This window comes from Tupaia chinensis, unplaced genomic scaffold (genome assembly GCF_000334495.1).
Source record: "Tupaia chinensis unplaced genomic scaffold, TupChi_1.0 Scaffold000434_1, whole genome shotgun sequence".
Lineage (NCBI taxonomy): Eukaryota > Metazoa > Chordata > Mammalia > Scandentia > Tupaiidae > Tupaia > Tupaia belangeri.
In genome coordinates, this window is record NW_006159939.1 from 429,573 (window position 1) to 440,767 (window position 11,195).

The 11,195-nt window shown below is 37.3% G+C and overlaps 1 long non-coding RNA gene and 1 pseudogene across 2 annotated transcripts in view; one reads left to right on the forward strand and one right to left on the reverse strand.

Annotated features, from left to right (window-relative positions):
- The window catches only part of LOC102469334 (uncharacterized), a 79,973-nt gene that overhangs the window by 33,123 nt on the left and 35,655 nt on the right, over window positions 1–11,195 (forward strand). The window lies entirely within an intron of this gene.
- Window positions 4,723–4,861, reverse strand: LOC114009014 (uncharacterized; annotated as a pseudogene).

The following is an 11,195-nucleotide window of genomic DNA, read 5'->3' on the forward strand; positions in this document are numbered from 1 at the left end:
TCTAAATCAAATTGGAATAGCTTGCAGACTTTTTGGAAAATATATTGATGGTCAACAAATATTACTGCTACAAAAGAGTTGTTTTCTGAACAGCTATATTAATTGGTAATAAAAATAATGTTTTAAGCATTTATACCCTCATATTATCCTTTGTTGCATGCATGTGTATGTGGAGACTTAAAAATTTTTGTGAAAAACTGTAATTACAGTACGAGTTTATTTTGGTACCAAATTTTTCAAAATCCATGTTAGTTTTTTTTAATACATGTTTTCCAAAACCTTTTTGAAGACCCTCTCCGTATATGTATGAGCGTGTGTGTATGTGTATACGCACATGCTTTAGTGGACTTTGGTACATTGTATAAAATTGGTAGGAGTTCTAGGTTGACAAATAATGCATTACTTATACTTTATCCTCATTGAAATAATGTGATATAGTTTCTGGGTTAGTGTCATCATACAGAATGTCTGATTTCCAGAAAGAGATTGCTGATCATAAGAGGAAGATAGGTGTAATTTATTTCTTCATCTTAATTGGCTAGTATGGATGATGCAATTTTACTACCAGGCAGTAGATGGCACTCTAAGTATGTACTCATTAGAGGCCAAATAATTTTTGTAATTCCAATATGTAATTTGTATTTAATATCGAAGTTGTTATACCTAATGTTGTTCAAAATGAGATGGACCATTGACTCAGGTATGGAAATATATTTTTTATCTATTTAGAATTTCTGTTCAGAATTTATTTGAAATTATCATTACAATTATTAATTTTTTTGTTTGCAGATACATGTGATGTTACTAGTATCTCAAAAATAAAGTACATGTCTTTCCATTTAATTCAGTACGATGAATACTTTTAATGAGTTAATTGTTTCAGTTTTACATTATCTAAAATGCAGACTGAATATATTCCTTAGGCACTAACAAATGGACTATCCCTCTCCTTTTTTAGGTTTGAAAATTTTAGAAAAGAAATCAACATAGACTTAATGTCTAAGTAAAATTATTTTGGTTTTCCAAATATTTCTTTTTAAATTAAATTTAAGCTTTTAAATATTGCCATAGGGCATGTGTGTTCACCGGGGGAGACAGACAGAGAGAGAGAGAGAGAGAGAGAGAGAGAGAGAGAGACAGAGGGAAAGCGAGAAAGCACCCCACAGGGGGATGGCCATGTGGCAATTCTGTCTCTTCCATATTCTCTCATGGTTTTGGACACACATACACATGTGCCAGTGTGCTTTTTCAGGCCACTGGACTGGGACGTCAACTGCACTGTTGATTGCATGTGATCCAGCCGCATTAACTACCATGCCACCAACTAGCCCAATTTAAAATTTTTAATGGTGCTTTTTAAAAGTTACCAAATTGCTTCCATATTAAATACAATTTTAATTTATCAGTCCTCATTTTGCTTGACATATCAGCAGTATTTCAGCAGCAGATTATTCTTTTCTCCTGCAGATGTCTTCTTGGCTTTCAGGACACCACACCTACTTAGTTTTCTTCCTATGTCGCTGACTCTTCTGCTTTTTCGATTTCTCCCTAATCTTCTATCGGACTGCCCCAGAGATCAATCCTTAGTTAACTCCTTTTTTTTTTCTTTTTTCTTTTTTCTTTTTTTAATCTATACTCACTTTCTCATAGTTATCATCCAGGTTTTAAATACAAATAAAAATTTCATATTTTAAGTGGTGTTCAAAAGACTCAATTGTCTGAATGGAACTGATCCATTATTTTAAGGCTTACCTGTTACAGGAGAGTGCTGATCGCTAATGTAATTATACTTAAGTTCCATAAAATCATAGGATGTGTTGTTGTAGGTTCTGTGACCACATCTATGCTCACTATTCTCAAATGTCTATCTGTAGCCTAGACATCCTTTCTATTTGACATGTATTGAACTATTTGGCACTTTTACTGGATATCTAATAAAAATCTCAAATTAAATGTGCCCCAATCTTCGTTCCATTCTCAAGCCTCCTCTACCTGTCTTAATCATCTCCGGTGGTGTCACTTCCGTATCCTTTGCATTGCTCATGCCCAAAACATTGAAAGTATTCTGACTTCCTTATTTTCAACCTGCCAGGAAGTTTAGTTGGATATACATTTGATGTATACCGAAACTCTGACCACTCTGACAACCTTCATTGTTCCCACCCTCCAATCAATGATCATGTTTCACTTGGATTACTGCAATAGCTTTTCAACTAACTGCTCTTCAACCCCATCCTGACTGCCTTATGATTTGTTTTCAACAAGCAGCCAGAGAAGTCTGTTTGGACAAAATCTAAGTCCATCTACATCACGTTCCTGCTTAAGCCCCTGCCGTGACTCCACATTTCACTTAGAATAAAAGTCAAAGTCTTGGGAACCAGCAGTTAGCGTAATGGCTGTGTCGCTGGACTCCCACGTAGTCGACGGTGGTTCGCGTCCCGGACCCGGAGGCTTAAAACTCACGCCGGGCACGTGTGCGTGCATGCCCAAGATCCCGAGAGGAGAATGGAGGAGAAGGGATTGCGGCGTGGCCATCCCCCCTGGGGGGGTGATTTCTCACTTTCTGTCTCTATGTCTCTTTCTGTCTGGCTGGCGAGTGCACGCGCCCTATAGCAAAAAAAGCCTCTCAAAAAAAAAAAAAAAGAAAAGAATAAAAGTCAAAGTCTTGAGCCATCCCATAGTATGGTGGTTACGGCCCTGGATGTCACATGGCTGGCCATGTACTTCGAGTTATCGACTTGGTGACCTAAAAAATATGCTAGGTACATGTGAAGAAGGGACTGTGGTATGATCATCCCACATGGGGGCCTCCTTATCACTTTCTCTCTCTTTCTCTCTGGCAAGCATGTGTATCCTTTGGCAAAAAAAAAAAAAAAAAATTAAATAAAGAAAAAATAAAGTGAAATTTCTTTCAAGAAATACACTCAAAGGTCAAACACAATCTGGCCCTCATTGCTTCTTTGAGCACATCTATCTCTTTTTCATTTTTTTTTTTTTAATTTACCAAAAGGCACATGCACATGCCAGAGAGAGGCAGAGAGAATAAGAGAGAAAGGGGAAGAAACTGTTACGATAGGTTGTGGTCACACTATATTCTCCTCTCCTCCATTTCTCCGCCCCGTTGAGATTGTGGACATTCATGCATACACATGCCTGATGTGTCTTTCCAGGTCACCAGATCTAGGATTTGAACTGTGCTCTTGGCCATGCAGGATTCAGCTGCCTTAACCAGCACACCACTGGCTGGCCATTGAGTGCATCTCTTACTGCTCTTCTTTCTCACTCAATTTCAGCCATACTGGCCTCCTTTACTATTCCTCAAATGTGGCAGGTGCACTCCTACCTCAGAGTTTCGCCCAAATGCTCTCTTAGGTTTTCATGCTTGATCTCTGTCTTCCTCAAATTGAGGAATGTATTGAGATTCTCATTTACAGTTTCAAACTTTATCTCTGGCCTCAGCATTCCGTCTCTCTTGCCCTAGTCTGTATTTTTTTCCCCAAAGGATATGTAATCTTTGATATTTCCTCTCTCTATGTATGTATATACTTAAAAAGTTTATAAAAATGATTTAAAGTACAAGTTATTTTGGCACAAAGAATATGAAATCTGTGCACAGTTTTTTAATAATATGCATTTTTATGAACTTTCTAAAGACCTCATGTATTATATATAAATAATATGTGTATTAAAATATATTTGTAATATTGATGTAAGATAAGTATTATATATAAGTAGTATATATAAGTGATATAATTTTTGTCATATTTATTGTCTCCTGCACTAAAATAGAAGCTTCATATGGGCAATACTATGTCTTTTTAGATCCCTTTTTTTTTTTTTGCTAGCCAGCGTGTGCGCTCACCAGAGACATAGAACGGAGGAGAGGAGAAAACACCCACCATGGAGAAAGCTCACTCCACAATTCCCTCTCCTTTATTTCCCCCTCCTTTTAGGATTTTGGGCACACACTCACACACACCCAGTGTTTTCCTCAAACTTCTGAGTCTAGGACTTGAACCATATGGTCAGCCATGTGGGATCTGACTGCCTTACCCACCCAGCCACAGAACTTGCCTTGAATCACTTTCCAACAGTGTTTAGAACAGTGCCTGGCATATTGTAAGTAATCAGTCAATATTTGTGAAATAATGACCAAATGAATGAATGATGGGGAGAGGGTACACTATAGCCATTTTCAGTATTGAGGGTCTCTAAAGATTATCTATTGCCCATTTAAACACTAATAATCATATTTTAAAATATGTTATAATAGTTTTTTTTTTCTTTTCCCTTTTAAAGCTGATTGAGCCAATGGTGGATTCATTAGTTAAAATTTCAAAATATCATACAGCAGCCCGAGTTAAAGATTAAACTCACATAATTTAAGGTATAATAAGAGGATGCCTAATATTTGAGGAAGATTGCATAGCTAACCATACCTAAAAAAGGAGGAAAATTGACATTAATTGGGTTACTGACATGTGACACCATAGGCCTTTCTTTCACATAGACATTGTCATTTACTCTTCGCAAGTCTGTGATGTAGCTATTGCCCTAATTTTGCAGACTTGGAGGTTTCTGCTTGGAAACATAAAGCTGCTTGATTGATATCACATACTATTTGGTTGCACAGATGGAATTCCAACCCAGTTTTGATTCCTAAGCTCATAGTCTTTTCATGACACTCATTACCTTGCATCTCTTATTTATTTATACCTTTATTCATGTCCCATGCTTGGGAATAGAACTGGTAGATGAGAAGTTGCCAGACCTAAGACATAATGCAGAAGGAGCCCCTTTCCTTCTGCTATCTACATAATAGGGAGTGGGACTGTAGCCCATCTGCAGAAAGAAAAGAGAGCTCTATCTTCCTTATTTTCTAAGAGAAAATATATTTAAATACTTAACAAAATTCCTTTGTTTTACCAAGACCGTGTACATGAAAAAATAGATAGTTCAGTAACTCTTGACCATGTATCGTCCAGAGGTACCTCTGCTTTAGGATTCACCTCTGATTCCAACATGGTCCAGGATGTATTTTATTTTATTTTATTTCAATTTAAATAAAAAACAGATTAAGAAGAAATGTTGGTGTTTGGTCCCTACACACTCTAGATCTGGGTAAGTGAAGGCAGAATGTTTCAAATCCTGTTATACTCTGAAGCATTTCTTCTCTTCAATTTAAACAATTAAATCTAGACTATAAATTCATCCTGACCAGGACATAGCCAATCTGGTTATTTTGACCATCCTAACAACCAATCTAGATGTCGTTTTCCTTCCCATAAAAAATTAACCTATCTATTATCATAAGTTTGGGTGGAGGAAGAAAACAATGAGACAAAGTATTTCAGTCTGAAATGGACTCTTCTTCCAGTCTTAGACCCCGGCCGATAGTGACTCACAGGACAAAGGACAGATGAACGGCCTGCAGAGGCCATGTGTTGTTTTAGATGAAATGGAAAGGCCTGACTTACACATCTGCTTCCCACACCTGGGTCTGTAGAGATGGTTAATGATCAAACAGAGCCCAGCTTCTCTTGACATTTGTTTCATAGCAACACTGTCAGGGAAAAATGTTTTTTCCTTCACACTTAAGCTATAGCTCAGAGTCACAGAAAGTTCTTCTCTCTCTCATGCCCCTTTGTTAGTCAAATGACTTTTTAGGCCTAGTGACATCCACATCACTTTTATTTTGGGATCAGATGTCTTGAGACAGCTGGTGAGTGTTAATGACCAGACCATAGTGCTCAGGTCTGCACGTCCACTCTCCACATTTGAGAACAAGGGAAACATCCTGGGATGAAGTTCTCACAACACAAAGGAGACACTAAAGCTCTGGAATAATCCTCAGTGGGAGAGGAGCTATTTTTCAGTTTGGCTCAGGACCAAGTGCCAAAAAACACAGAACCATTGATTACATATTACTCTTTTTGGCCCAGAAGTAGAAATTATACAAACACACAGAACAATTTATCATTTTTTTCCCACATTCTTTCTTTTCCCCAGATATATTGTTTAGATTTGAACAGTCCTACAAAAGATCCCATGGGAATGACTCTTCCCACATGAGCAGCTTTCTTGCTTACGAGAGATACAAGTCAATTCTCTGGCGGCTGAGGGGCCAATTTAAGGTTATGTAATATAACCCCAGAAGTCCTTATATGTCATCCTGTGGGGAAAGGGAAGGAAGAGAGTCACAAACACTCAATCCCATGGAGCTGACAAAAGACTATTTCTCCGTGACATCAGGTTTAGCATTAGCTTCATGCCACTGTTTCTCATGCAAACACGAAGGCCTAGTGATAAGAGGAAAGACAAGGAGGATGAGGTATGATGGAGTGCAGCTCAGATTAACCATTATATGTTATGATCTATATTCTAGAAACTAAGCTGGTTGTTGAAGATTAGAAGGCAAGTTACATTCAGACTTTGCCATGAGCTTTATAATTTAGCAGAAAGAAGAGGCTAGAAATTTCAACCAAGAGTGGGCTAGAATCAAAAACCAAAAGCAAGCTTCACACCGAGAGCAAGCAAATATTACCAATCACTTTATATTCCAGTTTGACACAATGACACTGTGCTTTGTCGGCCTCTAACCACCACAGGGATGAAATGAATTCTCGGCATCAGCTGTAGATCGATGAAACATCCAAGGCGATGGAAATTGAGTAGCAGTTACCTAACACTAGGAGATAATTTGTAATGTAACTCTATCATGTGCCCAGGAAAGTCAAATTATGTTCTCTTCTAAACAGAAAAACTTGAGAGTATTGTTGAGAGTATTGATAAAGTTGGAGGATTTCAGGAAGATTTTATTGTTTCTTTGCTAAATGCTGTTTTAATAGTTATATTCTCAAAGTCTTACAGGGTCTTTTGGCCCTTGTATTTCTAAGACCGAGGAAGATACGATTGTTTTTATTCTATGTGGGCTTGTGTCATGGTGTATAAAATCTTGATAGCTATCTTTGAACTAAAGATGTCAACCAACAGCAAAGTGTATTGAGCAACTTATTGAACAATACTATGCCAGGTTCTATATTAGGTGCTTTTGTATATATCATTCCCTTTACTTTTTTTTTTTTAATTTATCTTTCTTCTGTGAATGAGAGAGACATGCACAGAGAGTGATAGCACCCCCATCAAGGTCTTGATGCCATGATCCATCCCCTACTTCAGGCAGCCCTGGATCATCAGCATACACCTGTCCAGGATATTCAGGAAGGTTTCTGGATGCAAACCTGGAGGTCTGTCCAGCCTCCTTTCACTCTTTGTAACAACTTTCTACAAAAGTGAAAATTGTCCCCATTCATCAGAGGAAGAAATTATTAGAAGTTAACCAACTTGCCCAAGGTTACCTATCAAATACTTAGTGAAGCTGGAATTCAAAACCAAGCTATTAACAATGGCCAGATATGCTAAAATAAATGAATTGTGCTCACATTTTAAAATTCTTAAAAAATGCTTGCTAACAGTAAGAATTTAAAAAATTTATTTTTAGGTTTTTTCTATACAGTGCATGTGTTTGCTAGAGAGAGAAAGAGAGAGTGAGAAGTCACAACCCCCTGCCAAGGCGATGACCATGTCACAATCTCTTCTCCATTCTCCTCTTGGGGTTTTGAGCATGCACATATACACACACCTGGTGATATTTCAAGTTGCCAAGTCTGGGACTTGAATCATGGTCAACCCTGTGGGAATCCAGTGTCTTAACCATCACTCCAGCTGCTGATCTCTCATTTGTTATGTGTTAAGTATTTTTATTTAAATATAATTGCTTATTGAGAATATCTTTGAATTTTTCAGAGTAGCCTTACATTTTGCAAAGCTTGATTTCCATTTTAAATTTGCCTTGAATTTTGCAAAGCTTTCATATCACTTGAAAAGCTAAAGTATTGTCAATATGAAGTAAAATATTTTTCTTAAATAAACCAATAATTTGAGGAAGAAGGCTGGAAAATTAAGAAGAATCTGTGTGTATATATTTCTTTCTTTCTTTCTTTTTTGGAGAGGTTTTTGCTAAAGGGCGTGTGCGTTCGCTAGACAGACAGAGAGAGACAGGGAGAGACAGAGAGACAGAAAGCAAGAAATCACCCCCCAGGAGGGATGGCCACGCGAAATCCCTTCTCCTCCATTCTCCTCTCAGGATCTTGGGCACGCACACACACATGCCTGGTGTGAGTTTTAAGCCACCAGGTCTGGGACACGAACCGCGGTTGACTACGTGGGAGTCCAGCGACATAGCCATCCATTACGCTAACTGCTGGTCCCTGTGTGTATATATTTCTTACCCTTCCTTTTTTGGAAATCAACCAATGTTTTCTTGTTGACGTAATTTCTGCCAAAACTTTTAAAAATATCATGTACATAAGGACCAGCAGGTTGTGTAATGGTTATGTCACTGGACTCTCATGTAGTTGATCATGGTTCAAGTCCTGGACCCATTGGCTTAAACTCATACTGAGTGCATGTGTGCCCACAGTCCCAAGAGGAGAATGGGGAGAAGGGATCCTGGCATGGCCATCCCCCTGAGGGATGATTTCTCTCTTTCAGTCCCTCAATTTCTCTGTCTCCAGAGAGCACACAGATACTATAGCAAAAATCTCTTTGTAAAAAAAAAAAAAGTAACATGTTTGTAGATTAGGCATGCTCAATAGTAAAGGCAAGGGAAGGGTAGCTTCTTTTCATAGTTTTGTTTGGATGGAAAATAGGAGGACTGGCCCTATAGCCCTAGTCCAGCCCATAACCTAGTAGTTAAGAGAGCCTAATAACACATAGAAAACTATGGTTCAAATATCGGCTCTGACAACTTAAAAAACATGCTGGGCTTATGTGTGCATGTGCCCCGAATTCCAACAGGATCAAGAAATGGAGGATAAGGAATTGCAGTATGTCCATTCCCTGGTTAAGAAAGGTTTCTTCCTCTCTCTGTCTCTCTGTTTCTCTTTGGTTAGTGTACATGGCCCCTAGCAATTAAAAAAAAGAAGAAGAAAAAAGAGAAAAGGAAATGAAAGGAAAGAGGAAAGAAAAGAAAAGAAAAGAAAAAGAGAAAAAAAGAAAGAGTTAGCTTATATGATTCAGTTAGCAACAAAGCCTAAAGCCTACTTTTTCCTCTTGTTATGTCTCAATAATCTTTATTCTTTTTCTAGTGCATAAATTGCTTTTCCATTGTGAAGACAGTGTTTTGTTTGTTTTGCTTGTTTGTTTAGTACAAATGCTAGGGTTAGATGAATGGTAGAGAATTATAGGGCGTGTCTACATGAAATACATGCCAGTGATTGTAGGCGGAGCCGTTCTCACATAGGTCACATAGAATGCAGAATGAATTCTTTGCCTACAGTGGTTTTTCTGATTAATTATTTGGTGGAAATCCACAACGATCAATATTTATAGTTTATTGTTTGATACTTTTGTATTTTTGCAGTAAAGCAGTTAGGCAATGGTGAGCTCTAAAATATACATCCATTGAAATATTAAATAATTGGAAATTATTATCAAGAGTATTCATGAATAATATGTAATTGAATAGAAAAGATTTGTTAATATTTATTATCACACACTACATGAAAACTCAAAGACATAAACTGATGAAGGCGAATCAGCATCTACTTCAAAATTGAGTGTTTTAAGAATATTGTGCCCAGGGACCAGCAGTTAGCGTAATGGCTATATTGCTGGACTCCCATATAGTCGACCACAGTTCGAGTCCCAGACCCGGTGGCTTAAACTCACTCCGGGCGCATGTGCGTGTGTGCCCAAGATCCCGAGAGGAGAATGGAGGGGAAGGGATTGAGGCGTGGCCATCCCCCCTGGGGGGTGATTTCTCGCTTTCTGTCTCTCTGGCTCTCTCTGTCTGTGGTGAGCGCATGCGCCCTATAGCAAAAATCTCTCCAAGAAAAAAAAAAAAGAATAATGTGCCTGGAGGTAACTACTTTATAAATTTAGTAAAAATGTATGCATTTTATATCATTTACTCAGCTCATACAACTTCTTAATTGCTGTATCATGTTATTGGTTTACAAGTTTTATTTTACATGTTTGAAAGGAGAAAAGATAGTAGGTACTACAAATCAGAATTTTTTTACTCAATGATTTATTCGTTGATAGTAGGAGCATAACAGAACATTTATGTGAAAGCAATTTAGGTATCATTGGAGAATCTAAACCATAAGTACTTGATAGGTGTTTAATAAATAAGTAGATATTTTAAATGCAGTGTGAATTCCTTGGTTTTCCTTCTATCAATTCCATCCTCTAATTGACTTGAAAATGTTTTAAAAATGTCTTAAAAAGTCTTTAGAGTTTTTTTTTTTTACAATTAAAGGTTGTTTTTAGCATGCTAATCATTTCTTAATAGGTTCATGGGTTGAGTTCTTTATATTTAAGATTTTGCCTGTCATTAAGCAATGAATTAGGGTAGAACTTATCTTAAAGGAGCAAAAGGTTGCATAAATGCTTACTTTTACTCCTAGTTCCAAAGTCTTTCTCTCTCCACACACTGTGTATGTGTGTGTGTAAAATAAGACTTTTAAGTTATAAGTCAGACACTAATTCTTTGGAAATCTAAAGAGGCAAACTAAGTTGAAAAGAGTATGTGAAGCAATTTTCTATGAATTCGGTCAGAGGAAATAGCTAAAGTTGATCATTCAGAGATAGTTTTTTTATTGCCTCAGCTCAACTGATAATTGTTCCTATTTTTATTTTCCTTTGTTTATTTAATTTAGATTTGACCTAAGCATGTCAAAATATGCTGCTGAAGAGAACACTAAATATTCTAGCATCCAAACTTACTATTACTCTTCTCCTATGTAAGAAGCAATGGTGACTAAGAGATTTTCAGCCACCTCAGTTTGTCATCTTACTCAAGAAGAAGATAATCTATGCAGACAGATTGCCAGTGGTTCATGGTTCTTTCTGTATCTCCTACTTTAGCCTCCTCTCAAAACTCCGTTGAAGTTTCTTGTACATGAAGAATTGAGCAGAAACATTTGCTAGTTAGGATAGCATAATGATGTAGTAACCTAAAATCTCACTCCCCCCTTAACTAATAACAGTAGCTAAAGACAATGATAAATAAATCTATGAATTCAGTGATCAGAATAAACTGATCAAGGAAAAGAAAAGAACATTAGGCATAATTTCAAATATTTTTTATTTGCCTTAGAGTATTTGGACTCACCGGAGAGAGGGAAAGA